This window comes from Danio rerio, chromosome 4 (assembly GCF_049306965.1).
Source record: "Danio rerio strain Tuebingen ecotype United States chromosome 4, GRCz12tu, whole genome shotgun sequence".
In the NCBI taxonomy this organism is placed as follows: Eukaryota; Metazoa; Chordata; class Actinopteri; order Cypriniformes; family Danionidae; genus Danio; species Danio rerio.
In genome coordinates this window covers 47,117,602-47,145,569 of record NC_133179.1, presented here as the reverse complement: position 1 = coordinate 47,145,569, position 27,968 = coordinate 47,117,602, and the positions used below count along the sequence as shown (strand labels likewise).

Sequence of the window (27,968 nt, the reverse complement as noted above, 5' to 3'; positions counted from 1 at the left end):
GCATCTCCTGGGGCTTCTTTGATTGCCTTTGAGGCCTGGGTCTTTGGCTGAACCAGGGCAGTTACGCGCACCTAGCTCCCCCGGGTTCGAACGCATCTCCTGGGGCTTCTTTGATTGCCTTTGAGGCCTGGGTCTTTGGCTGAACCAGGGCAGTAGGGCGCACCTAGCTCCCCCGGGTTCGAACGCATCTCCTGGGGCTTCTTTGATTGCCTTTGAGGCCTGGGTCTTTGGCTGAACCAGGGCAGTTACGCGCACCTAGCTCCCCCGGGTTCGAACGCATCTACTGGGGCTTCTTTGATTGCCTTTGAGGCCTGGGTCTTTGGCTGAACCAGGGCAGTTACGCGCACCTAGCTCCCCCGGGTTCGAACGCATCTCCTGGGGGCTTCTTTGATTGCCTTTGAGGCCTGGGTCTTTGGCTGAACCAGGGCAGTTACGCGCACCTAGCTCCCCCGGGTTTGAACGCATCTCCTGGGGCTTCTTTGATTGCCTTTGAGGCCTGGGTCTTTGGCTGAACCAGGGCAGTTACGCGCACTTAGCTCCCCCGGGTTTGAACGCATCTACTGGGGCTTCTTTGATTGCCTTTGAGGCCTGGGTCTTTGGCTGAACCAGGGCAGTAGGGCGCACCTAGCTCCCCCGGGTTCGAACGCATCTCCTGGGGGCTTCTTTGATTGCCTTTGAGGCCTGGGTCTTTGGCTGAACCAGGGCAGTTACGCGCACTTAGCTCCCCCGGGTTTGAACGCATCTCCTGGGGCTTCTTTGATTGCCTTTGAGGCCTGGGTCTTTGGCTGAACCAGGGCAGTTACGCGCACTTAGCTCCCCCGGGTTTGAACGCATCTACTGGGGCTTCTTTGATTGCCTTTGAGGCCTGGGTCTTTGGCTGAACCAGGGCAGTAGGGCGCACCTAGCTCCCCCGGGTTCGAACGCATCTCCTGGGGCTTCTTTGATTGCCTTTGAGGCCTGGGTCTTTGGCTGAACCAGGGCAGTAGGGCGCACCTAGCCCCCCCGGGTTCGAACGCATCTCCTGGGGCTTCTTTGATTGCCTTTGAGGCCTGGGTCTTTGGCTGAACCAGGGCAGTTACGCGCACCTAGCTCCCCCGGGTTCGAACGCATCTCCTGGGGCTTCTTTGATTGCCTTTGAGGCCTGGGTCTTTGGCTGAACCAGGGCAGTTACGCGCACCTAGCTCCCCCGGGTTCGAACGCATCTACTGGGGCTTCTTTGATTGCCTTTGAGGCCTGGGTCTTTGGCTGAACCAGGGCAGTAACGCGCACCTAGCTCCCCCGGGTTCGAACGCATCTCCTGGGGCTTCTTTGAATGCCTTTGAGGCCTGGGTCTTTGGCTGAACCAGGGCAGTAACGCGCACCTAGCTCCCCCGGGTTCGAACGCATCTCCTGGGGCTTCTTTGAATGCCTCTGGGGCCTGGTTCGATCAACCGCGAAATCGGAAATTGCACTAAGTCCTTCATATGTGTCTGTTATCGAAAACTTGACGGCAGGTCAGCGAAACCCAGGGACGCGCTACCCCCCCCTCCAGGCGCGGGTCATGCCGGAGAGAGTGGTCTCTATCCGGGCATGGCTTGGTGGGCTTTCTCCTGGGTCTAACCGACGCCCCCGGTGAGCGCACTAATGTTTCAGCTGATGCGTAAATTGGTACCGCTGGTGCACCATTGGCCTCCAGGGCTCCATGTCCCGCGCTCTTTGCCCAATACACCCTCACTTATCCCGGGGAACCACTGATCGCCAAAGACCCCCCCCCTCCTGGCTCTCCGGCCCCCTCGCTTACCGTTGGTGACCCAAATAGGCCTTTGCGCGCGCTGGCCTGCGGGGATATGAGCGCTGGGAGACGGGTTGGCAGCTCAGCAATGGACCCCTAGCTCCCCCGGGTTCGAACGCATCTACTGGGGCTTCTTTGATTGCCTTTGAGGCCTGGGTCTTTGGCTGAACCAGGGCAGTTACGCGCACCTAGCTCCCCCGGGTTCGAACGCATCTCCTGGGGCTTCTTTGATTGCCTTTGAGGCCTGGGTCTTTGGCTGAACCAGGGCAGTTACGCGCACCTAGCTCCCCCGGGTTCGAACGCATCTCCTGGGGCTTCTTTGATTGCCTTTGAGGCCTGGGTCTTTGGCTGAACCAGGGCAGTTACGCGCACCTAGCTCCCCCGGGTTCGAACGCATCTACTGGGGCTTCTTTGATTGCCTTTGAGGCCTGGGTCTTTGGCTGAACCAGGGCAGTTACGCGCACCTAGCTCCCCCGGGTTCGAACGCATCTCCTGGGGCTTCTTTGATTGCCTTTGAGGCCTGGGTCTTTGGCTGAACCAGGGCAGTTACGCGCACCTAGCTCCCCCGGGTTCGAACGCATCTCCTGGGGCTTCTTTGATTGCCTTTGAGGCCTGGGTCTTTGGCTGAACCAGGGCAGTTACGCGCACCTAGCTCCCCCGGGTTCGAACGCATCTACTGGGGCTTCTTTGATTGCCTTTGAGGCCTGGGTCTTTGGCTGAACCAGGGCAGTTACGCGCACCTAGCTCCCCCGGGTTCGAACGCATCTCCTGGGGGCTTCTTTGATTGCCTTTGAGGCCTGGGTCTTTGGCTGAACCAGGGCAGTTACGCGCACCTAGCTCCCCCGGGTTCGAACGCATCTCCTGGGGCTTCTTTGATTGCCTTTGAGGCCTGGGTCTTTGGCTGAACCAGGGCAGTAGGGCGCACCTAGCCCCCCCGGGTTCGAACGCATCTCCTGGGGCTTCTTTGATTGCCTTTGAGGCCTGGGTCTTTGGCTGAACCAGGGCAGTTACGCGCACCTAGCTCCCCCGGGTTCGAACGCATCTCCTGGGGCTTCTTTGATTGCCTTTGAGGCCTGGGTCTTTGGCTGAACCAGGGCAGTAGGGCGCACCTAGCTCCCCCGGGTTCGAACGCATCTCCTGGGGCTTCTTTGAATGCCTCTGGGGCCTGGTTCGATCAACCGCGAAATCGGAAATTGCACTAAGTCCTTCATATGTGTCTGTTATCGAAAACTTGACGGCAGGTCAGCGAAACCCAGGGACGCGCTACCCCCCCCTCCAGGCGCGGGTCATGCCGGAGAGAGTGGTCTCTATCCGGGCATGGCTTGGTGGGCTCTCCCCTGGGTCTAACCAACGCCCCCGGTGAGCTTATCCATAGCGTTTGCCAGCGGTCGTTCCAAAGACCCCCCCCGCTAGAGACCCACCATCCCCCAAATGAGTGTTAGTTGTTTCAAACAGCAAAAAAATAAAATCAATGCATTTCGTTTTCAAAATGAATTTTTTTTACTTTCTCTACTAAATGTTCCACTATCCACCCCAAAACTGTTGCATTCACTTTTTTCATACTCGCAGCATTTCTGTAAAACCTTAGTTGTAGGGTGAGACTCCTCCTGCCCCATTAGATTAACCCAATAAACTGCCGTTTACCGTTTCCTCCTTAAACTAAGAGGCATTTCTCCTACTTCAACTTGAATTGCTGACACAGGTGATGTTAGGATCGCCCCACAACAAATCCTTAATGCCTGAGCCTGTATTCTTTCTAACTTCTCTAGAGGAGTCTTTGCTGCCGAACTGTACACTACACAGCCGTAATCCAACACTGATCTAATCAGTGTAATATATATATAGTTTTTAAAGCCAATCTGTCTGCCCCCCAGACCATTTTTTCCACTGAAAACTTGAAACCCATTTAAAATGGACCACTCTTCAACATTATTTAATGCCTCTTGCATTTTCCTCATAATATAATCTATATTTCTTCCCCTAAACCACAAAGCTCCATCATCCGCAAACAAAGACCTACTTATCCCCCCCTATCTACTTTCTCAAATACATCATTAATCATTACAATGAAAAGCAACGGGCTTATGATACTCCCTTAAGGAGTACCATTCCCTGTCAATTGTTTTGGTGTTATAAATTCTCCTACTTTTACTTTTAATTGATCTCTTGCAGAAAAAAAAAAAAAATCTTTAACCCAATTAAACATTCTCCCTTATACTCCCATTTTATCCAGTTTATTAACAGTCCATCACACCATACCATATCATAGACCTTTTCAATATCAAAAAATACTGCTCCCACTGATTCTTTATTTATTAATGCTTTTCTTATATCTGTCTCTAAACATACTACTGGATCCATAGTCCCTCTACCCCCCAAAGCCACTCTGATTTGGTGATAATTTCTTACCCTTTTCCAAATGATACATTAATCTGTCAGTTTTTTCCATTATTTTACCTAAATGAGATGTAAGTGCTATTGGTCTGTAGCTGTTTGGATTACTATAATCTTTTCCTGGTTTCTTAATTGGTATTATTAAAGCTTCTTTCCAACTCTTTGGCAAAATTTCTTCTCTCCATACCTTATTGCAAACATCTAACATAATATTCAAAGCCTTGTCACTTAAATGTTTAATCATAGTGTAACTTAATCTAAATCAGGGGAAGATTCTTTTACTCTGTTTATAACTCTTTTCAGTTCTGCCATTTCCAACGGAACATCCAAAACACTGCCTGTTTCTTCTTTCCGTTGCTTTATCATAGGATTACTTGATAACACCTCCTCCCTGATCCTTACTCTATACTCACACAAATTTTTAGAGGAGTTTACTTTGGTAAATGCTTCTCTTAGCATCATAGCCTTTTCTCTGTCATTCACCACCATCCCGTTTCCTTCTTTGAGCACAGGAATTTCCACATCTTTTCTAATTCCTCTCATTTTTTAAATCATATTCCATCTTTCCTCTTCTGGTGTACTTTATATTTCGTTACAAAATTCCCTCCAGTACTCTTTTTTTTGTTTGCCTTAATACTCGCCTAACTTTTGCTTGAGCAGTTTTATATTCTATTAAACTTTGAAAGTTATGTGAATTTGTCATTTTTTAAAAATGCCTTTTTCGTTTTATGACTTCTCTGCATTTCTCATTCCACCAAGGCACTATATTTCTCTCCCTTTCCCCTTTACTCTTTGGAATAAATTGTTCTGCTGCCACCATAATAACTGCTACTATTCTGTTGTTTATTTCATCATTGTCAGATATCTCCATTTTATCCAGTGTTTTTAACCCTTCTTCACTAACTGACATAAATTCTTCCCAGTTTGCTTTTACATAAATTCATCTCCCACCAATTTCTGCACAGGACTGAGTGTGTGAGCTGCTTTTATGAGTGAGCGTGGTTCATCAGTGTGATGTGCTGCAGGTGTGTGTGGCAATCAGTGTTTGTGCATGACGTCATGGTTAGAAGTCCGGTGAAGGTGACCTCTGCTGGCCAGCGAGGGGAATGACTGGGACAGAATCGGTGACTATATAGGTCAGCTGCATCTTGTGTTAACCATACTCCTAAGTATTTAAGGGAGTTTAGTTTCCAATTCATATTTAATTTATGTTGAAGTTTATTGTTTGGGTTGTGGCCAGTTTTTTGTATATTTAATTTGTACCCAGAGAGTTCTCCAAACCTTTTAAGAACAAGAAGCAGACTAGAAAGTGATTCATCTGGATTGGAGAGATATAGTAGCACATCATCCGCATATAGAGCAATTTTATGGTCTACCTTATTAATGTTAATCCCCCCAATTGATTTTTCTTCTCTAATTGCCTGGGCTAGAGGTTCAATGTACATGGCAAACATCAGGGGAGAGAGGGGACAACCCTGCATAGTTCCTTTTTCTAGTTTTATCTTTTTTGAAAGACAATCGTTTATTTTTATCTTAGCCTCTGGGTTTGAGTATAAAAATTGAAAGCTTCTAACTGTATTTTCTGTAAATCCAAATCTATATTAAACATTAAATAAATATTCCCAATTTACACAGTCAAAAGCTTTCTCTGCATCTAGGCTAACTAAAATTGCTTTAATGTGATCTTTTTTAATTTGTCGTATTGCATGAAGTGTCCTTCTTATATTATCTTGAGTCCGCCATCCTCTAATAAACCCTGCTTGATCGTCTATCAAATCAGGTAAAAATGTTTCAAGTCTCTTGGCTAAAATAGAGGCAAATAATTTATAGTCTACATTTAAAACAGACACAGGTCTACATGAACTACAACTACAGTTTTATCCTTCCCCTCTTTAGGTATGACTGAGATAATTGCTTCCCTCCAAGAAGGGGGAATTTCTGCCTCTTTAAGTGTCCAATTAAATGATGATATAAGAAGATGTGAGATCTCTTTTTTAAATGTTTTGAACCATTCAGAAGGTAGACCATCATTGCCGAGTGTTTAATTATTTTTAAGATTATTTATAGCTTTATCTAATTCATCCTCTGTAATTTCTTTTGTTAGGAGACTATTTTGTTCCCATCCAATACAGGGAAGATCAAGAGAATCCAAAAAAAAAAAGCTTTAATTGATGTATTATTTACCTGTGTCTGTTGTGAGTATAAAGATTTATAATAGGTTTCAAATGCCTCTTTAATTTTATCCAGACTATACAATATTTTTCCTGAGTTGGGGTCTTTTTATCTTATGAATTGAAACCTTTTGTTGTTGTTTTTTAAGTTTCCATGCTAGCCTTTTTGTTGCTTTTGGTCCCGATTCATAAAAGGCTTGCCTTAGGAATTTTTATTTTTTTCTCTATGTCTTCTCTATACATCTCATCTATTTTATTTTTTATATTTTTGATCTGTTTCAAAATCTGGGTATCTTTACTAGTTGCATGTTGTTAATTGCTTTTAATTATCTTTAAGAATCCTAAATTGAAGTTCTTTTATCTTCTTAAGGGTTGCTGTAATAGAAATGATCTTGCCTTGTAATATAGCTTTAGCTGCATCCCATAAGATTATAGGACTAACTTCCTATAAGATTATAGGACTAACTTCCCCATTATCATTATTCTCTACTATTCTCTATTCTCTACATTATTCTCCACTACTTCTGTTTTCCCTAGTATACTTGTATTTAGCCTCCATATTTTATCAGCTTTTCTGTCATTCAAATTTAAAGTGAGGTATAATGTTGCATGATCTGATACATCGGCCGCTTTCATTTCACATTCTTTTACCCTGTGTCTGTCCCTGCTAAACATAAAAAAATATTCAATTCCACTGTAAACTGCATGGGGTGAAGAATAATGGGAGTATTCTCGTTTTGAGGGGTGAAGATCTCTCTAAACATCTAATACTTCAACTCTTTTAATGAATTCTAAACTTCTTAACTGAGTCGTTTTAATTCTTTTATTATTGGAAGTGTCCTTTTGTTGGTTAAGAACTATACTGAAATCACCTCCACATATTGTTATTCCCTTAGTCTCCATAGCCAAAAGGTTGATAATTGTATTGAACAGCGTTTTACTGCCAGGGGGTGCATATACATTTACTAAAGTGATTAATTGTTCATTTTGTTTTCCCTGAAGCAAAATATATCTGCCTTCTTCATCTGATATCTCTTTTAGCAACTCAAAATTATGTATTGATGTTGAAACTCCCCTTTTATTATTTTTCCAAAAAGAACTATAAAAAGTTTGTGTATATCCAAATTTTTAAAGTTTATCATGTTCAGATGGGGAAAGGTGTGTTTCTTGCAAGTATATGATTTGTTTTTTTTTTTTTACGTTTCATTTTGGCCATAACCTTACTCCTCTTAATTGGATTATTTAACCCATTTACATTTAAAGATGCAATTTTATTTTATTTTATTTTACATATCTCTGCATGGTAATTTCGGAAAGTTAAGTTGACAACCTTTAGAACTAACAAAAATGATAATAAAACTAAACAAAAAAACAAAGAACATTGGCTTCCAAAGTTGTGGGCCATGTTTGACCCAGCAAAACCCAGCTCCAGTCCTGGGGAGAGGCATTTATTCCTGCCACTTGCAGGGGTCCCTCATTTAGATAAGAAAAATTCTCTTCTAACATACCAATCTAATCACTTGTGCCCGGTCTTTTTTCTTTTTAACTCAGATTATTAACTTAAGTAAATATTATTTTAAACAAAATGATTTCTATAGCCACTCGAGGATTCCAACCAACTAGGAATCATGAGGATTGTTCAAATACAAAATGAAACATATTCAGTCCAGAATGATGTAGTTTTTACCTTTTAAATGACTCTATCGAGAAGAACACATATTCAAACAAATTGTAGAATGGTTAGAGTTCAAGTATTTCAGCCGAAGGCAGTTTGCACTAATAAAGTAGTTTGAAATAGCATTATTTGTAAGTTGTGTATCATAACAGTGCTTCCGCATACCTCTTTAACGTTAACAGTCAGCGGTGTTTCTCAACAGTTAATCTTCATTCGGTGTTTGTCTCTGAAAGCTCTTCAACCTTTCCTGAACACGATCAGGAGCGATCCGTCCAGCTCTTAGTCACTGGGTACAGCGTGTCAGTCTTTCTTCCCATCGACACCGGGGGTCTTGGGATACCTGCTGTGTCATCGTCAGATCCACCGTATATCCTCTCTTTTTCAAGTCTTTCGTAGCTTCAGCCGCGCTTTCGTAAAGTTGTGGTCCTGTCTCCCAGTGTATTCGCATCTTGGCTTGGTAGGGCGTCTGAAATCGGATTTTGTTCTTCTTGAGGACTTTTTTCACTTCTTTATATTTCTTCAGTTTTGCATTATTCTCCATGGGGAAATCGTGTGCAAAGAAAATCTGCTTGCCATCATGTTGTGGTTCTTTTGCCCAGGCAGCTCGCAAGATCTCGTGCTGTACTGCAGGAAATTGACTATAATCGATCTTGAAGTATTATTATTTTGAGGTCTAGGACCGAGAGATCTGTGCGCTCTCTGTACCTGCAGGTCTAAATAGGAGTCCAGTGAGAGCTCAGTTTTTAGCAAAGACGTGATAAAATTAATCATGGACATCCCTTCTGCTCCTTCCTTAATACCGTATATTTGGGTATTATTTTGTCCCGATCAGCCATCTAATCTGTGACCTTATTCTGCATCATTTTTTGCTCTTTCAAGGTGTGCAGTAAGGCATCCTTTAGTTCAAGGTTTGCCGACTCGAGTTCAGTTGTTCGCTCCTCTGCTTCATTCAGTCTTGTGCCATGTGACTGAATATCTTCGGAGATGCCTTCTAGCTTCTGGTTTATGTCGCTTTTCAGCTTGTCCACTTCTGTTTTCATATCCTTTTTGAACTCTTCTTTGAATTGGCTAAATTCTTTTTTTAAATCTGTCTTCAGTTCGGAGATATCTCTGCTGAGTGCTCTCACTGCTCGCAAAGTTTCGGCTCCATGTTCTTTCTCAGGTAGGCCTAACTTGTCGTTATCATTCCTCGTCTCCTTTTCCTCCTCGGTTATTTTTGACTTTGAATTCCCCTTTTTAGGTTTTGCCCCATTTATTTTGAAGTCGTCTAGCGCAAAGCTCACTTGAATTGGTAAAAGTATAAGGGCTTTTTGAACACATTGACCGGAAGAGTACGTTCTATGCTGCCATCCTATGGCTCTACCTACCGGAAGTCCTGGACTATGGCATTTATGTATGCATTTGCAGCTATTTTCAGAAAAGGTGACATTAAATTTTGCAACAACATCCTTCAAAACGCTAAGAGGGTGTGAGTAAAAAAATTCCAAGGAAGCACCAGGCTCTATCAAATGCCAGAACACACGAGCGACAAGGATGGGATTTGAACACATGCGTGCAGAGCACAATGGATCAGCAGTCCATCGCCTTAACCACTCGGCCACCTCGTCACATATTTTCCTTGCTTGTCTGGTGGAGGCTGGACTGTGGCACATATTTGTATATGTATGTTTCTGCAACTATTTTTTCTGTAAGATGACTTTCAGTTTTGCCATATGAATGACGACAAGAATGGGATTCGATGGACTCGGCCACCTCGTCATGTATGTACTCACTTTCCTGATGGGGGCTGGACTATGGCATTTCTGTATGTATTTGCTGCTATTTTCGGTAAAGATGACGTTAAATTTTGCAACAACATCCTTCAAAACGATAAGAGGGTGCGAGTAAAACACCTTCCACGGAAGCACGCGTCACCAAAATTGAAATGAAATGTTAGATTTTATATTGTTGAAAAAGATATCAATATTAAAAAATGTCTATATTAAATGTGAAATATATTTATTTGTTTACATGTAGTCAGTGAAACACTTTTCAGAGTTTATTAAACTCATCTGGTCATCGTCTGTTTCTTTTAAAGTCTTTCAATTTAATATTAAGCCTTGAAGGGCAAAAACTTAATTTAATTCACAGGCCATATAATTCAATAAATACAATTCAGTAATTCATATAAAGCATAAAATGTCATAAATATTAACATATTAATTAGATAAAACTAACATCTGCACTGGAAAAAAAATATTTAGCCCAGCTTTGTAAGCTCAATTTAAACAAGAAAAATATTCATCCTAAAACATGAAATAAATGTTATAGAAACCAAAATTTAACTTTCTCAAGTATCAACATATTGTTACAACACCAACTTATACATTTTTTGATTGTATTTCTTGAAAAGTAAAGCTTCAATGAATGATCTGGCAGATAGAACCTCATAATTCCAAGCGGAAAATGACTTCTAATGTTTTTTACTTCAATTCGCAAGTGCAAAGTAACTGACATGACAGAGACCTTAAGGGTTCTCTAAATGCAAATTATCAATGTATGAAAGAGAAATGCTACACACATATTGTTTGATATATGGAATGCAAAAACTTTTAAGCTCAATATCACAAAATCATTCAGAATGCAGATAGAACCTTATAATTCTAAAATGACAATTTGCCAAACCTATTTTACACAATCTAATTTCACTTAATAAACAGTTTTGTCTTAAAATGTAATCAAAATTCTCTAAAACTGGACTTTTCCACCAAGCTCTCAAATTTTGCCATATTTCCTTCTTTTAGATATTGGGATATAATCTTTTCCAATACTCTTCTGCTTTGGGTGTAACAAACACGTCTTTAGATAAGCAAGAATAAAACATTTTTAGTATACCATCTTTGAAAGCATATTGATTTTCTTTAAAGTTTATCACCCTTCCTTCATCGCTGTGCATTTCCAATTTATTCTCTATCTTTGACAAGAGTTATTGAAAATCAATTTACTAACTTGAAAAAAAATAAACCAAAAGAATAGAAAGAAATTATAGAAAACAACAGAAAGACCTTCTGCAGTTGCTATTGATCTATTTAATGTCTCCTACATGACATGGAGTCCAAACTATTGTGTTGTACTGATGTCTACACCTACAACAACTAAAAACCCAACCTCACAGTAACCTGTTGTGTTTTAGCAACATCTACACCTACCACAAGCCTAAACCCCACGTCACAGTAAACTTTTGTGTACCCTAAAGGTCTGCACCGACCACAACCCTAAACCCTACAGTGTGCAATCATATAAATACCTTGGCACAATTATTGACTCTAAACTTTCCTTTGATGAGAATTGTGCAGCAGTGTGTAAAAAGGGGCACCAGTGACTATTTTGCTTGAGAAAGTTAAATTATTTCCATATCGATAAACAGATGATGAATCTATTTTATCACGCCTTTCTTGAATCCGTTTTATCCTTTTCTCTGGTGTCATGGTTTGGGAATCTTTCTGTCAAGAATAAAAATTCACTAAATCAAATAGTTAAGTGGTCCAGTAAGCTGACCGGGGTGTCACTAGCCAATCTAGAAGCTGTGTACACTAGGCAGCTAAAGAGAATTACAAATTCAATTTTAAATGACACTGCTCATCCCCTACATTCAGAGTTTCAGCTCCTTCCCTCCGGTCGTAGGTTTCTAGTATTAAGCTGTAAAACGAAACATTACAAAAATAGTTTTATACCAGCAGCCATTAGACATTTAAATAAGACTTAAGCAGAGATGTTTCAGTGACCTGTATATTTTAAATCATTTTAAATATTTACTTGGGGGAGGGGGGTGGACACTTAAAGTGATTATTTATTTATTCTTTATGTTTATGTTTTATGTCCTAATGCGCATTTGTTGTTGTTACTGTGTGAGTTGCTTTGTGTGGCACTGTTGTAAGATGAGGACTCTTGACTGCAAATCAAATCTACCTTCGGGTATAAATAAAGTAACCTAACCTAACCTAACCTAACCTTGCCTACTTGAAAGGCTTAGCCATGGAGCCTGGATGGCTGAGTCGGTAGAGCATCAGACTTTAAATCTGAGGGTCCAGGGTTCAAGTCCCAGTTTGGGCATATAAGACCCTTTTTGTGGACCCACAGCTTTTGCGGTTGAGCTATTGCTTGCCGAAAGTTTCATCCGAATGCACCATACCACACGTGTGCTAGCCATAAGGACATAGCAGTACAGGTAGTTGTGGCCGAGTGGTTAAGGCGATGGACTCGAAATCCATTGGGGTCTCCCCGCGCAGGTTCAAATCCTGCCGACTACGTGCTGGCAGTGCGCAGTATTTTAATTTGCGACCTTCCTTGATTGTTAACAACTCCATTGTTTCTTGTGAAAAGGGATGTGATGGTAGGCAAAAGCCACAAAAATAAATCGGCAGCCATGGTACCTAACTGACCTGAAGGCCCTCCATTTTCAAAGACATTTGACAGAGAGTGAAGGTCCAGTGGTTGTCCCATAGCTTGCCGTGATCATATAATGGTTAGTACTCTGCGTTGTGGCCACAACAACTCCAGTTTGAATCTGGGTCACAGCAGATTTTTCAAGGTGATATTGGCGTTGGACTCTGTGTTGCCATCTGTAATCTCCAGCCTCCTTTTAGTGCAGGCTGTGCTAATGGCACGTCCTGAATGTTTATGTTTCCTAAAGTGTGGAAGACTAGTGAGGAACCTTTGATGGCAGCATGCTGTGTAGATAAGTACTGATCAAGTCACGCTTCTAAGGCATGGAAGGAATCTTTTCAATTGTTAAGTCTCCATTCATTGCCACAACAACAGTAACCCCTTCTGCAGTTGCTATTGATCCATTTAATGTCTCCTACATGACACTGAGTAAAACTATTTTGTTTTACTGATGTCTACACCTACAACAACCATTAACCCAACCTCACAGTATCCTGTTGTGTTGTAGCAACATCTACAACAACCACAAGCCTAAACCCCACGTCACAGTAAATTTTTGTGTACCGTAAAGGTCTGCGCCGACCACAAATCTAAACCTTGCCTACTTAACAACATTGCCATGGAGCCTGGATGGCTCAGTCAGTAGAGCATCAGACTTTCAATCTAAGGGTACAGGGTTCAAGTCCCCGTTTGGACACTTATAAGACCCTTTTTGTGGAGCCACAGCTTTTGCGTTTGAGCAATCGCTTGCCGAAAGTTTCATCTGGATGCACAACACGTGTACTAGCCATGAGGACATGGCAGTACATGTAGTCGTAGCTGAGTTGTTTAGGCGATGGAAACCTGTTGGGGACTCCCCGCTTAAAGCAAGAAGCTTCTCCTCAACCATTTACCCCAGTATGCAGAAATTTTATAGGCTTGTTGTCTCAAGTTAAATGTCCGTACTTCCATGTCATACACCTCTTTAACAATATCATACCTTTCGCCTACAGATGGAGGATCTTCCTTTAGCAATTTTTTTTTGTAATGGCCTTTTTGCTAGTTGTTAGTATGTGTTCGGAAGATACACATCATTTTATGGTATTTCTGCAGAGTAAATTCCCAGGTACATAGTTTTAAAATTACATACCAGATTCAATCTCATTATTGCATTTATCTCTTTATTTAAATCTTTTGTATATTACAGTCCCTAAATATGTGGACATGATCTGCCAATACAATTTCACATTTTCTCCAGCATTCACCATTTTTTGATCTCCCGTTTGAAAGTATTTTATTTTAGGTGAAATAAAAAACCTGATAACATTTCTACAAATAAATCCCCTCCATTAATCGGAATTAATTGTGATCATTTGTGTTTCCCAAAGAGTTAACCATTTCTCATTTGTTAGTATTAATTTGGCTACCCTTTCCCATTTATGTTTTGTATACATTATTGAGTGTTTCTTTGTTAATGTCAGACAGGAATAAAGTCTTGATACTAGTTTTTTTTATTAACCTTCTTTTTGTAAGCATCTATAAATACCTGCACTACTGTTGTTTTTATGTCTTCAGAATCTCTTATGCTTTTATTGAAGTAGTGTCTAACTTGAAGGTAACGGAAAAAGTCTTGTTTATCTAAGTTATATATATTGGAAAGTTGTTGAAAACTTTCTAATTCATTATCAGTAGTGTTGAGACAGAAGGATGTTATGGCCTACAAACTCCATTGTTTAAATCTTAGATCTAGTTTTGCTGGTTTAAATTGAATATCATGTTCAACCCCTCTTAATATCTTAGCTTGTTTTTCACATTTAGGATTCTTTAATTCTTTGTACCAAATTTCTAAAGAGCTCTTTGTCAGGGAATTCAGTTTATGCAGTTCTGTATGTTAGAAGTTTCTATCTCCTAATAATTATTGGAGAGGTAAGTGGATTAGTAATTGTTCAAATTCTTTCCACTTTGCACAGTATTTGTCATTGCACCAACAAACTATGTGTCTAAGCTGTGCTGCATTACAATAAACATCTAATGATGTTTTCCGTTCCAAATGAAGCGAGACACTAGTTTTTTCCATTCATCAAATTGGCTTTTTGGTTTCTCCACTGGTAAAGCTTTAAAGAGAAAAAGTGGGCATGGTAATATATTCATCTTTATTATCTCTATTCGATTATATAGATCTAAAGATAGAAGGGGCCATCTGTTCAAATCCTTTATTATAGTTTCTGTAATGGGAAAGTCATTTATTTTTATAGATACCTGATAGGTCTGCAGAGATTTGAACTCCCAAGTTATCTGATAGAAGGTATGTTCCATTTAAATGCATAATCCTTGTGTATTTTATCATCTGGGTTATAGTTGCATTAAAGAGTTTGTGTTTTAAGTAAATTTAATCTATATCCTGAATGTAATCCAAATTTGTCAAGAGAATGCATCACCTTAGGTGAACTAAATTCTGGGTATGTAAGAAACAGAAACACATCATCAGCATATAAACAAATTTTATGTTCTACATCTTTAATTTTCACTCCCCTTATTTCTGCATAATCTCTGATTAGTTGTGCCAATGGTATAACAAATAATGCAAATAAGGAAGGACTTAATGGGTACCCTTGTCGACATCCTCTAATATAATATGTTCTGAAAATATCCACAGTTATTTTAATTCTAGCTGTAGGAGTTTAATATAAAGATTTAAAAAATGTATACTGTCATTCTCAAATCCAAATCGTTGCAGAACTAAATATAAAAAATCCCAACTCATCGAATCGAAAGCTTCTTCTGCGTCTAGGCTACTTAGAAGAGTGCTAATCTTGTTTTGAGCTATATCATCTATTACGTGAAGGGCTCGCCATATATTATCATGTTTGTCTTTGTTTTATGAAACCTGTTTGATAAGTATCTATTAGGTCTGAAAAAATGTCCTATAATCGTTTAGCTAATATAGATGCATAGGGCCCTATCATACACCCGGCGCAATGTGGCACAAGACGCAAAGCAATTGCTATTTGCTACTTTCACCTCGGCGCAAGGGTCATTTTGAGGCATTGCGCCAAACTGTTTAAATAGCAAATGCATTTGCGCTCGTATGTGCACCTATAGGCATTCTGGTCTAAAAAAGCAGGCGTGTTTTGGCTCGTTGCTATTTTGAGAAACTGTAAATAGTCTGTTCTTTAGATCAGAACAAAGTTGGTCTATTGTTTGGTGCAAAGTGTGCCTGGCTTACACACTACACACAAGATGCAGAGCAATACGCAAATATCATTACATATGAAAAAGATATTAAGGATATATATATATATATATATATATATATATATATATATATATATATATATATATATATATATATATATATAGGATATAAATATAAATGATTAAATTATTACAAAACATATTAATTTCTAGCCTACATGAATTTTAAAAACCACTGCCTTCAGCCTTTCTTCATCTCGAGAGGCTTTTTCAGTTCATTTAATTTGCTTTTGTATAATGTTATTATTATTAGCAGTATTATTTATTATATCCATATTTATATTTGTTTGATTAAAAACAAGCTTAGATTTGTCCACCTGTCAGGTTTTAGGTCGTATGGGGCACAGCAGGTGTATTTGGAAATAACTCAGTTTTTTTAACATACTTGATTATCAATGTTAATTTATTCGTTTGTTGGAAATTAGAACTGAATTTAGAAATAGTTTTAAAACAAATTTTTGCGCTTAACAAACAAAATTAATTATTTATAGGCTAATTGATGTCTGAGCGTAAAGGTTTCCCTATCCACGAGAGCAAAAGCGAAAGTGAACTTACTTTACGTCATGTAAATAGCAAATGCAAATGCGCTCATGACGCGACGCAACTGGCTCTTAAAGGTAATGGGAGATGAGTCGCTGATCCCCACATTATAAGTTTACCTCGCATAACAGCTTTTAGCTGCGTCCCATCGATACTAGGTGACACCTCTGCATTATTATTATGTTTTAAATATTGTAATAGTTCTTTTTTAACATATTCTACACACGTTAAATCATTCAAATGATTAAGTTTAAATCGCCGAAATGTCTTACTCAACCTGTCTCTTTCTCTCGTGTTTTCCACGAAAATTCTGCTCTTGAATTTTCTAATTCTTACACCAACTTTCTTTCAAATGCTAATGCTTCTTTGCCATCTTGTTCAGACACTGAACAACTTGCTGAAACCTTTAATTCTGCTTATGATTTTGCTTTAAATGAAGTTGCTCCTCTTAAATCAAAGAGGTCTAGGGTTAGTTCAATTCCTCAGCCCTGGTTAAATTCATCTACCCGTACTCTCAGGCAAGAGTGCAGAAGGGCTGAGCGCAGGTGGAAAAAGGATGGACTTCAGGTTTCCTACCAGATTTTAAAAGACTGCCTAAATTCATATCAAGACTCGGTCAGTGAGGCTAAATCTAAATATTTTTCAAATTTGATTGCTAAAAGTGCAAGTAAGCCAAAAGTCCTTTTTAAAACTATTAATTCAGTTCTTAATCCAACTATGTGCTCTGTTCCTGTTGTCAATCTGGAGACGTGCATAAAGTTCTCTGACTTTTTTGCTCAGAAAATACAAGATATTAAATCACACCTCTTTCCCACCGACATAGATCATTCTGATTCGGTCCCTCCATCAAACAGTTTCACAAATTTTCAGCCTGTATCTTCTTCTCAGCTACTTAATACAATTTCTCAGATGAAACTCACCTTTTGTCCTTCAGATGTGCTGCCTTGCCGTCTTTTTAAAGAGGTTTTAGATACAATCTGCCCCTCCCTCTTAGCCTTAATAAACAGCTCCTTAATAAACGGGGTTTTTCCAGATGTCTTCAAACATGCTGTTGTACAGCCTCTATTAAAGAGGCCTAATCTTGATCCCGCTGTGCCTGACCACTACAGGCCCATATCTAAGCTCTCATTTATCTCAAAGGTTTTAGAGAAAATTGTACTTTCACAATTGACCTCATATCTGGACATTTTTAATATTCTAGACCCCTTCCAATCTGGTTTTAGAGCAAAACACAGCACTGAGTCTGCACTACTAAAGGTCACAAATGACATTTTACTCTCCATGGATTCTGGATCTTCTGCGATTTTAATACTTTTAGACCTAAGCGCTGCTTTTGATACCGTAGATCACAACATATTATTGAGACGACTTGAGTGTGTTGTTGGGGTTCAGGGCCTTGCCTTGCAGTGGTTCTCCTCATATCTAAAGGGGAGATCTTTTTCTGTAAATATTGGATCCTTTACTTCACCACCTAAACCTATTCATTGTGGTGTTCCACAAGGATCTATTCTTGGCCCTCTTTTATTTTCTCTTTATATGCTTCCTTTAAGCTCAATACTCCTCAAACATAACATAAGCTATCACTGCTATGCTGATGATCTCCAACTATACTTTCCAATCAAACTAGGAAAAGATTTATCATTAGAAAATCTTTTCCTATGCCTTACCGACATTAAGACCTGGATGACAAATAACTCTCTGCAACTAAATGAGAATAAAACAGAAGTGTTAATTTTAGGTCCTGCTGCTACCAACAATTCAATTAAAACTCAGCTAGGAGCCCTAAACGACAATCTGCACAATCACGCCAAGAATCTCGGAGTTATTTTTGATCCACTCCTGCAGTTTGACAAACATTTAAATGCAGTTGTGAAGAGCAGTTTCTTCCAGCTTAGATTGGTGGCAAAAGTTAAACGCTTTCTTTCTAAAAAAGATTTAGAAATCGTAACCCATGCTTTAATCTCCTCTCGTCTAGACTACTGCAATTCTTTGTATATTGGCCTACCTCAGTCAACACTCTCTCGGCTACAGTTGGTCCAAAATGCAGCCGCCAGATTAATAACAGGAACTAAGAAAAGAGAGCATATCTCCCCTGTCCTTGCCTCATTGCACTGGCTACCTATAAAATACAGGGTTGATTTTAAAATTCTTCTTTTCACTTATAAAGCTTTGCACAATTCTGCCCCCGCCTATGTCAGCGAGCTTATTAGGCCATATACAGCTCGCAGATTCTTAAGATCACATGATCAGTTTTTTTTGTCTGTCCCTCGGTCTCGCTGCAAGTCAAAGGGTGATCGAGCTTTCAGTGTTGCGGCCCCAAGGCTCTGGAATAGTCTCCCTCTGAATATCAGAATCTCTCCTTCTTTGGATGCTTTTAAATCTACCTTAAAGACACATTTTTACTCTCTTGCCTTTGACTGATGCATGCATGTTATTTTTGTATTATTTATATTTTAGTATTACTTTTAAATATATTTTATTGTATTTTTAATACCAGTTATTTTTAGGTTTATTGTCTAGTTTATTTTATTGTAAAGCACTTTGGATCAACTACGGTTGTGTTAAATTGTGCTCTATAAATAAAGTTTGCCTTGCCTTGCCTTACTTGGAATATTGTCCAGGTAAACTGTTAAATATACTCCTGCATGGTCTGAGATGTCCCTTGTTCCAATTTTACAGTCTTTTATTTTATGTTGATCTGACCCAAACATCAAAAAAAACAATTCTAGAATGAGACATGTGGGCAGAAGAGAAGAAAGTATATTCTTTTTTAAGAGGGTATATGTCTCTTCATACATCTATCGAGCCTAATTATTTCATCAAATATCTTATTTGTCTTGTTTCTTGACTAATTTGCTTATTAGAAGATGAGTCCAATTTAGGCTGAAGTTGTACATTCCAGTCTCCCCCACAGATCAACGTACCTGATGCCTCCTTGGCTATAACACTAAATATTTTTTTGAGAATTGCTTTGTCTTTTTCAGGTGGTCTATATATACTAACTAATGTAACTTTGTATTGGTCGATAGTTTCTTTAATTAAGTTATATCGCCTTTCTTTATCAGTAATCTTAGAAATTAATTGGAAGTTGATTTTATTTGAGATTAATGTCATTACTCCTCGTTTACAACCATTATTATATGAGGAAAAGAAAACCCTAAATCCCATTGTTTCTGATTTCCTATGTTCTGTATCAGAAAGATGTCTCTTGCCAGAAGATTATCTGTTGGTTTTCTCTTTTAATTTTAGCCACAGGTTTGCTTCTTTTAATCGGATTTAGTAACCCATTAATATTCAAAGTAATTACTCTATATTTCTGTTTTTGCACAATCAGATATTATTGCGAAGATCACTGATCGGAACATGAAAAACACAAACATGAATATCTTGAACCACATAAAAAAACATTAAGAAAAAGATCTCCAAACCTTGAAGTCTAAAATAACTTCTTAATGTGAGGGGAAAGCCTTCCTTCTTTAAAAAGCCCTTTCTTGCTGTGCCTATTGTTATTTAAATATGGTTTAGGTTATCATATATGACGTAAAAAGGAAGATTAATACCAGTGTGTATAGGAGCTCTCTTTCTCAGCTTCTTAAGCTGCCTCGAATGAGTGAAACTCTAGGTTTGGGTATCGTTTGGTTTTTCGATACCGGTGCTAAATTGATACTTTTAAAACAATACCTGTGCCAAAACGGTGCCTGAATCAACACTTTTTAGCCACAAAATGATGGTGGACGACTCTTCAAAAATATTTTATTTGACAAATGATTTTTTCAAAATAATTTTAATAGAACAATATAATTACAGTTTAAAGTAAACATCAATTAATATTGTATTACATTAATACATTTCCTTTGATCATTGGTTGGTTAGCATGAATTTAATATTTGCATTATGAAATTACATTAGCTTACTATTTACCTGTGGGGGGCGGGCAGGGGCCACGTACTTTTAGGAGCACATTTTAACATATATATCACAAAATACTTAAAACATTATTGGAAGTCATTTGTTTTCATCCATCACTCTGCAGTCTTCATAAACAAGATAATTAAATAACTTAAACTCAAAATAATCTTCCTTGTTCATTTATTTGACAAGTAACATTGTACTGGTGTAGGAGAACACATTTCTAACATTCAAGTACATCAAGGCACATTGCTGCACCTGTAAACTTTAACAGGCCTACAGTTGAAGTCGATTCATTTTGCCCTCCCATTCATTTAAAATAATGTTTTTGAAAACTTTTACAGTGTTTCCTAAAACATAAATATTCTGGAGTCATAATAAGTCCTATTTCTTATTGTTTATTTCATGAATAAAAGCCGTTTTTAATAAAAATAAATAAATAAAAATAAGGTCAGTATTATTAGCCTCCTTAAGAAATATTCACTATATATTTTTGATTTACACAACAAATCAGTTACAAAATAATTCGAATAATTATTTTAACTTTCGTAGGGAACTGATAAGTCTAAATTACACTTTAATCTAAATAAAAGACTATAAAATACTTAAAGGGACTTTGTCTGAATACTGTCTTGCAAAATAACTAGTAAAATGTTCTGCACTGACTGTCAGCATAAAAAAGTAGCGTTAGATATTAGAAACGAGTCAGTTAAACTATTGTGTTTAAAAATGTGTTGTAAATAAATCATGTGTTCAAGACAGAAATCAAAAATGAATGAAGTCAAAACTAAACGAGTTGAATATTAAATGTTTAGTGATGCTGTGACAAAACCTATATGTGCCTTTTTTTATGCAACCCTCACGTCCATGCCGCAGCACCGAAATTCATATGCTGATTTAATACCGGTGCATACCGGTTACCATGGTACCGGTGCTATAATGGCACCGGGTTTCGGTAACAAACCCTAGAACACACTGATCATGTCTACAGTTTATCTCCAGCGTGAATCCTCTCATGTGTTTTCAGGGTTCCTGAGCGAGTAAACCTCTTACTGCAGTGTGAACACTTGTACGGTTTATCTCCAGTGTGAATCCTCTGGTGCCGTTTCAATCCTGCAGCTGTAATAAAAGTCTTCTCACACTCCAAGCACATAAACTCTCTCACACCAGTGTGGATTTTCATGTGTTGTTTAAGGTGTGATGATGTGCTGAAACTCTTCCCACATTGAGTGCATGTGAATGGTTTCTCTCCAGTGTGGATCATGATGTGTTGTTTAAGGTGTGATGAGTGGATGAAACTCTTCCCACACTGAGGGCATGTGAATGGTTTCTCTCCAGTGTGGATCCTCATGTGTAGATTAAGGGATGATGAGTGGCTGAAACTCTTCCCACACTGAGTGCAAGTGAATGGTTTTTCTCCGGTATGGATCCTCATATGTCTATAAAGCGATGAAGATTTGCTGAAACTCTTCCCACACTGAGTGCATGTGAATGGTTTTTCTCCAGTGTGGATCATCATGTGCTTTTTAAGGTGTGATGAGCAGTTAAAACTCTTCCCACACTGAGCGCATGTGAATGGTTTCTCTCCAGTGTGGATCCTCATGTGTTTTTTGAGGTATGATGAATCGTAGAAACTCTTCCCACACTGAGTGCATGTGAATGGTTTTTCTCCGGTGTGGATCTTCATGTGTTTATAAAGCGACGATGATTTGCTAAAACTCTTCCCACACTGAGGGCATGTTAATGGTTTCTCTCCAGTGTGGATCCTCATGTGTAGATTAAGGAATGATGAGTGGTTGAAACTCTTCCCACACTGAGTGCATGTGAAAGGTTTTCCTCCGGTGTGGATCTTCATGTGTCTATAAAGCGATGATGATTTGCTAAAACTCTTCCCACACTGAGTGCATGTGAATGGTTTCTCTCCAGTGTGGATTCTCATGTGTTGATTAAGAGATGATGAGTGGCTGAAACTCTTCCCACACTGAGTGCATGTGAATGGTTTCTCTCCAGTGTGGATCCTCATGTGAGTCTTTAATTTGCTTTTGCTTGCCAAACTCTTTCCACACTGAGTGCAGGTAAAACAACTCTTGTCTCTCACTTTTAACACACCATCAGTCTCTAAATGAGTTTTGTCCTCAATTTTGACATGATGTTCCTCCTCTACTCTCCTCGTAGTCTTTAATTAGGTCTGAAATAGAAATAAGTTTACTTTTTAGTAAATCATAAAACTCAGTGAAAAGGAAGTGAAAACATTGGCTACACAAATCTTAATTTTGATGCACATTAAATGTAAAGACAAAGCAGATCATATTTAGATTGATCTTGTCATATTTACCTCCTGGAGTCCATTACACAGATACACATTTAAGCGGATTCTTATATGATTATTCCCAGATTAATTTTTGTCATATTGATGAGACATAAATTTGAAAGCTGTAAATGGCCAGTTTCTATTTGTATATATTCGTAATCACAACTAAACAACTTGTTTTTGTAAAACTTGTAAAGCCAATAGGGAATGCTTTTTCATTCTGTGCCTGACTGGTAAACCTGTTAGAAAAACAGCTGAATCTCTGCTAATATTTGCCTTATAGACATATATGACACATGTATTATATCTGCATAAAGCTTTAAATCTGCACCATTAAATGACAAATGTTCTAGAGGTATGTAATCTGTATGTAACAAATGCAATGCAGAAATCTAACACTTAACTGTTTCAGATCATCAAACAAAAAAATAAATATTAGTCAAAGATCAAAAGATAACACAATTAAACACAAATCAAGTTTTTATTCTTAAATTGAAGACAAAATACTGAACTACACAGACTTGTGTGAAAAAAAAAATTCCCATTAGAGCAATTTTAATTTATCACACCGGCTTCAAGTTCTCTAGCCACACCCAGACCTGATTACTACCACACGTTCGCAATCAAGAAATCACCTAAATAGGACCTGTCTGACAAAGTGAAGTAGACCAAAAAAAGCCTCAAAGCTAGACATCATGCCAAAATCTAAAGACCTTTAAACACAAATGAGAAAGAAAATACCTGTGTCACGAGTTAAAAAAAGAGTGAGCTCAAATGCAAGTCTTTATTGAGAAGCGAGTCTTGGAAAAAGCAAAAGTCAAAGTAAACACCCGGTCGGGTGAGCCCTGAGGAAGTGCCGTAGGAAAAAACAACCAAACACTCACTCACTAGCGGTCTTGGAAACATACAGTGTGAGTAACAAAATAATATGCACACAAATGATCGACAACATACTGACAAACATGAAGGGAAATGATGTGGTATAAACAGGAAAAAAGGGAAACGAGAGCTCCTGTGACTGCATATAAAACTAGATGACAAGAGATAATCTGTAACACAGATCAAAGCTCCTTTCACACAGTGATACCAGTAAATATGCAAAAAATTTCCGGAACGACTTTACCGGTATATTTAAAAAAGCGCTGTTCACACAGGCGAGGACGTTACGGAAAATTTCCAGAAAAGACCTTTCACACATCCATTCCAAAATACCGGTAAATTCTGACATCATTTACCACAAATGAGCCTTAAACGGCTGCGCTTGTATTTGTAAACATTTGACTACATTACAAACTCTGTGGATGATCAGTATTGTGAAAAACTTCGAAGAAAACATATGGAGGATCACTTTGGCATGTCGAGATGTTCATAATATCTGCGTGTGCTGGCTCTCACAGGCTGTTTCACAGGTACACGCACAGCTTGAAGGTAAACAAACAGCGGCTTATCATAAGCATCTCATCGATGATTATTTACACAGTTGGCATTAAGAAGAACATATAAACGTGATCTGACTAACTTCCAGCAGCTAAATGCGTCTGGGAAAATATTCAAAGGCTTTTATTCTCATAAACCGCGCGGACGTAAACGCGTCTGACTGTTCTGATTGGCTCAAGCAGACGTCTCACATCAGCACGTTCTAGACGTGCACGTGCTCTTTCCGGCAATCTTCCTTCTGCATTCACACAGCGCAGCATTCCGGCAAATTACCGGTAATGTTACAACTTCTCTTTCCGGAAAATAGCCAGAACGAATTTACCGGTATTTTCAAAAAGGACCTGTTCAAACATACAACCTTTCCGGAAAATTGTCGGTAATTTTCCGGAAAGGTCTGCATGTGTGAAAGGGGCTCAAGAGAAGAGAGCAAAAGTTTAAGGTATCAAAGGAGGATGTCACATCAAAGACTCAAGTGTTACCACTCATTGGGTTATGTCACAAGACTCGCGTCACTTTATTGTGGATTTGAGGCTCAATAGGATTCTAATTACTGGCCAAAATTATATAAAATTACACTTTATTACAATATATATGTTGAATATAAATAATTATAATATAATTATATATATAATTATAATAATAATAATTATAATTATATAATAAATAATTATAATATGTATAATATAATATTAAATTAAATTACATGGGGGGTGGTTCGTTCGAACAACCCGAAACCCCCTGGCTACGGGCATGGCACAGTGATCTGTGTCATTACAATGGCTTTTTCCCACAGCTGGTGGAGAACCAAAGTTCGGTTTGAGTTCAGTGTAGAGCATACATTTTCATTGTTTTCACTGTAAAATCCTCACCGCGTGCACAGATTTAGGAGACATTTATGCAGAATGCATCTTTGCACCTAAAAACGTCAAACGCAGCACCAGGAACAGATTAAAACAGTTGTTATGTGAACTTGAAGTAAAAAAGTCTGCAATGCTTGCCCCGCCTTTGTGCTCTACTTATTGGCTCACTGCTCTACAACTGAATGCAAATGATTGGTTAATATTAGCTGTCAATCACTCAGTCAATGCCTTCTGCCTTCAGATGATAAGAGCTACAACAGCGAAAATGTGAAGCGCTGAAGATGAAAGAATGAAAATTACAGACATTTACCTAAAGCTATTAATAACGGCGCATCTGTTTAGTGATCATGTGCTGAATGTTAATCCACCATTTACACTTTTCCAAGAGTAGATAAAAGACTTCCAGTGGCTTCAAGTCCGCAGGTAACAGTGTTTGGCACTGAACCTACACATTTAAGCGCGAGAGGTATTGTATAATCCTTCATTTAATCCTCACGATGCTGTCAGCTGTGCAAGCGGCAGCTATATGTAACATTTAACACAGCTCATAAAAAGACTGTTATTGCTATTACGATGACATGCAAATAATAAGTTACATATCAATATAAATGTGGGGCGGGGCGATGGATCCTGATGCCGGCTAAGCATCGTGAAGTTTGTCGGCCATCAGCGATGGACAATGTCATGTAAAAAAATAATACAATTGATCAGCTACAATCAACATCATCTCCCGAAGAGCTTCATAAGAAAATACTTATTCTGCAAGCGGAATGACTCCTTGAGGATCTCCACATAAGATCACGCCAGATTCATTATGAACATGGTGAACGAGCTGGCAGGTTATTGTGTTACTAACTGAAACAATCCTCAGCAGCTGGTGTTATAGTAGCAGTTAGTTAGGATGATGGCAGTATTATTACTGATAAACAGGGTATTAGTGATCAATTTAAAAAACTTCTATAAAACTCTTTACAACTCTGAGGTAAACTAAATTGAATGTATTGAGAGCTTTTTTAATTATTAAGAATTACCATACCTCTGTGATTCAGATCAGTTGACAAAAGAAGGAATTTTAACGTTTGTCCTTTTCTTTCTGAATGTGTCACAGAATGTGTCCCGCGTTTGTCAGCTTCTCACAGGACCGGGTTTCCAAAGCTTGTCAATAATCAATCGCATGTTATTATTATCAGCTCAAGAAGTTTGTTATTTCAAATAGAGACGCGTGGCGAGCGTAAGGAAGAAAGCGAAACCACTCGGGCTTCAGACCGGCTCGTAAAAAACTACGCTGCACAGGGTAAATCTGCTCTGCTCCATGGCTTTGTGGCTGTTTATCAAGACGACGACAGGGTTTGTTTGAGCCCGGATCGACCATGGCTGCATATGTATATAATTCTGCTGTAATCTCTCGCTGTGTATTTCAAACATGGCGGGTCCTTTGTTAAGATTCTGGCTTGTGTCTACGAATGACGTATCTCTGTAAACCAATAGCGTTCAGCTGCACGTCTAGCTCTGCCATTTAGGACCTACTCACACTATGCCATCCGTACCGTGCCCAGGCCCGTTTCCCGGATCGTTTGAGAAGTGTGAGTGCGCTGAATCGGGCTCAAGCACGGTTCACTTGGCCGGCCTTGGCCCGGTTGGAAGAGGTGTGCCCTAGCGCGGTTCACTTGGGCTTTGGCACGGTACGCTTGTGTGTGAGTGCAAAACGCGCCAAAGCCCGAAACTGAAAGCGAGACGTGACTTTTAAGGGGCTGTTACATATGGATTTATTAATCATTCTTACTGTTCAGTGAACGCAAACTGCCGTAGTTTATTACAGACGAGAACTCCTCGAAGCACGACAGCTGCGTGGCTTCAGCAGACCTCCTCATTCCTGCAGCACGAGAGCTTTATGATTGTTTATGAGCGCCAAAAGTGGCGAATCTGTTTGGCGAAATATCTGACTGCGTGTCACAGCATCCCTAAGGACTGTTTGGTGAAATATTCGACTGCATGTCACTGCATAACTAACGACTGAAACGATATAACTAGAGAAATCTCCACTGTGCTGTTGAGTGAGAGAGCGCTTCTCACTGAACAGCGCAGCAGCGATGACGTAAGTGTGCCGAGGCCTGTTTGTGGTGTGAGTGCGGGCCGTCGGGGGAGACGGGAGGGGCACAAGCGCTTTGGCCCGGTTCGAGGCAGCTGTATCTAGTGTGAGTACGGCCTTAGTGTTTGGGACCTTTTCGAAAGGGTGCCAAAAAAGTGGTATGGTACGGTTTGGTTCGGTACGCCTTTTGACAGTGGAAATGGCCATAAAAGCGTACCAAACCGAACCACTCAGTGGAAACGGGACATAAAAGCTTGATTAGCTAGTCCAGGTGTGTCTGATTGGGGTTGGAACTAAACTTTGCAGAACACTGGCCCTCCAGGACCAAGTTTGCACATGCCTGCTCTAGAGGAACGAGACAGGACTGCCCTCTGTCCCCTCTGCTCTTTGACGTTGTCATCAAACCTCCTGTAACCAATTTAAGGAACTCAGATGGCTTGCAAGGAATTTTCAGAGAGGGACAAGAACATAAGTTTCTGCTATATGCGGATGATCTACTTTTTTCTGTCAAATCCAGATACATGCATTCCAAAAGCTCTTACAATCATTTCAGAATTTGCAAATGTTTCTTGAGACAAAGTCAATCTAGCAAAAAATCTCCTTTTCCCTATCAATGATAGAGCACAGCAAATGTCTACCCAAACCTTTCCATTTTAAGCAAGTCCTGATAAATTTGTATATCTTGGTGTGAGTGTGACACGTAAATATAAGGATTTGTTTAATAATAATTTTAAATGACGTTAGACAAAGTCAAACGAGACATGACGCACTGGTCAACCTTTCCTTTATCTTTGGCTGGGAAGATCAATTCCATTAAACTGATAATACTACCAAGATTTCTGTTTCTATTTCAGACTGTGTCTGTTTGTATTGCCAAGATTATAGATTTCAGCAGTCCAATTTTGGTTTAGGAAGGGAGTTAACTGTGTTAAAGACTTGTTTAAAGATGGCATATTTATCTCATTTAACAGTCAAGAACAGACATTGAGATTCCCCAGTCTAATCTTTTAGGTACCCTCAGGTCCATAGTTTCATTAAAAAACACTTCTGTCCTTCACTGAACCAACCAGAAGCATGCTGGATAGATGAATTGGTAAATATGGACCCATATCAAAGGGGTATGATTTCCATGTTGTATGAAGTGATCCAAAG

General features: G+C 39.4%; 3 protein-coding genes and 3 non-coding genes across 17 annotated transcripts in view; 3 read left to right on the top strand and 3 right to left on the bottom strand.

Annotated features, from left to right (window-relative positions):
* Positions 1-27,968, bottom strand: part of zgc:174653 — a 954,986-nt gene that overhangs the window by 54,246 nt on the left and 872,772 nt on the right. The gene's annotated exons all lie outside the window — the stretch shown is intronic.
* LOC108183924 (uncharacterized) overlaps positions 1-27,968 on the top strand; it is a 667,181-nt gene that overhangs the window by 446,449 nt on the left and 192,764 nt on the right. The window lies entirely within an intron of this gene.
* The window catches only part of LOC110439424 (uncharacterized), a 326,082-nt gene that overhangs the window by 295,364 nt on the left and 2,750 nt on the right, over positions 1-27,968 (bottom strand). The window lies entirely within an intron of this gene.
* trnas-gcu (transfer RNA serine (anticodon GCU)) lies at positions 9,537-9,618 on the bottom strand. Its single transcript has one exon. It is a non-coding gene; the product is annotated as a tRNA-Ser (tRNA).
* On the top strand, positions 12,219-12,300 carry trnas-cga (transfer RNA serine (anticodon CGA)). The gene has a single exon. It is a non-coding gene; the product is annotated as a tRNA-Ser (tRNA).
* Positions 13,061-13,133, top strand: trnae-uuc (transfer RNA glutamic acid (anticodon UUC)). Its single transcript has one exon. It is a non-coding gene; the product is annotated as a tRNA-Glu (tRNA).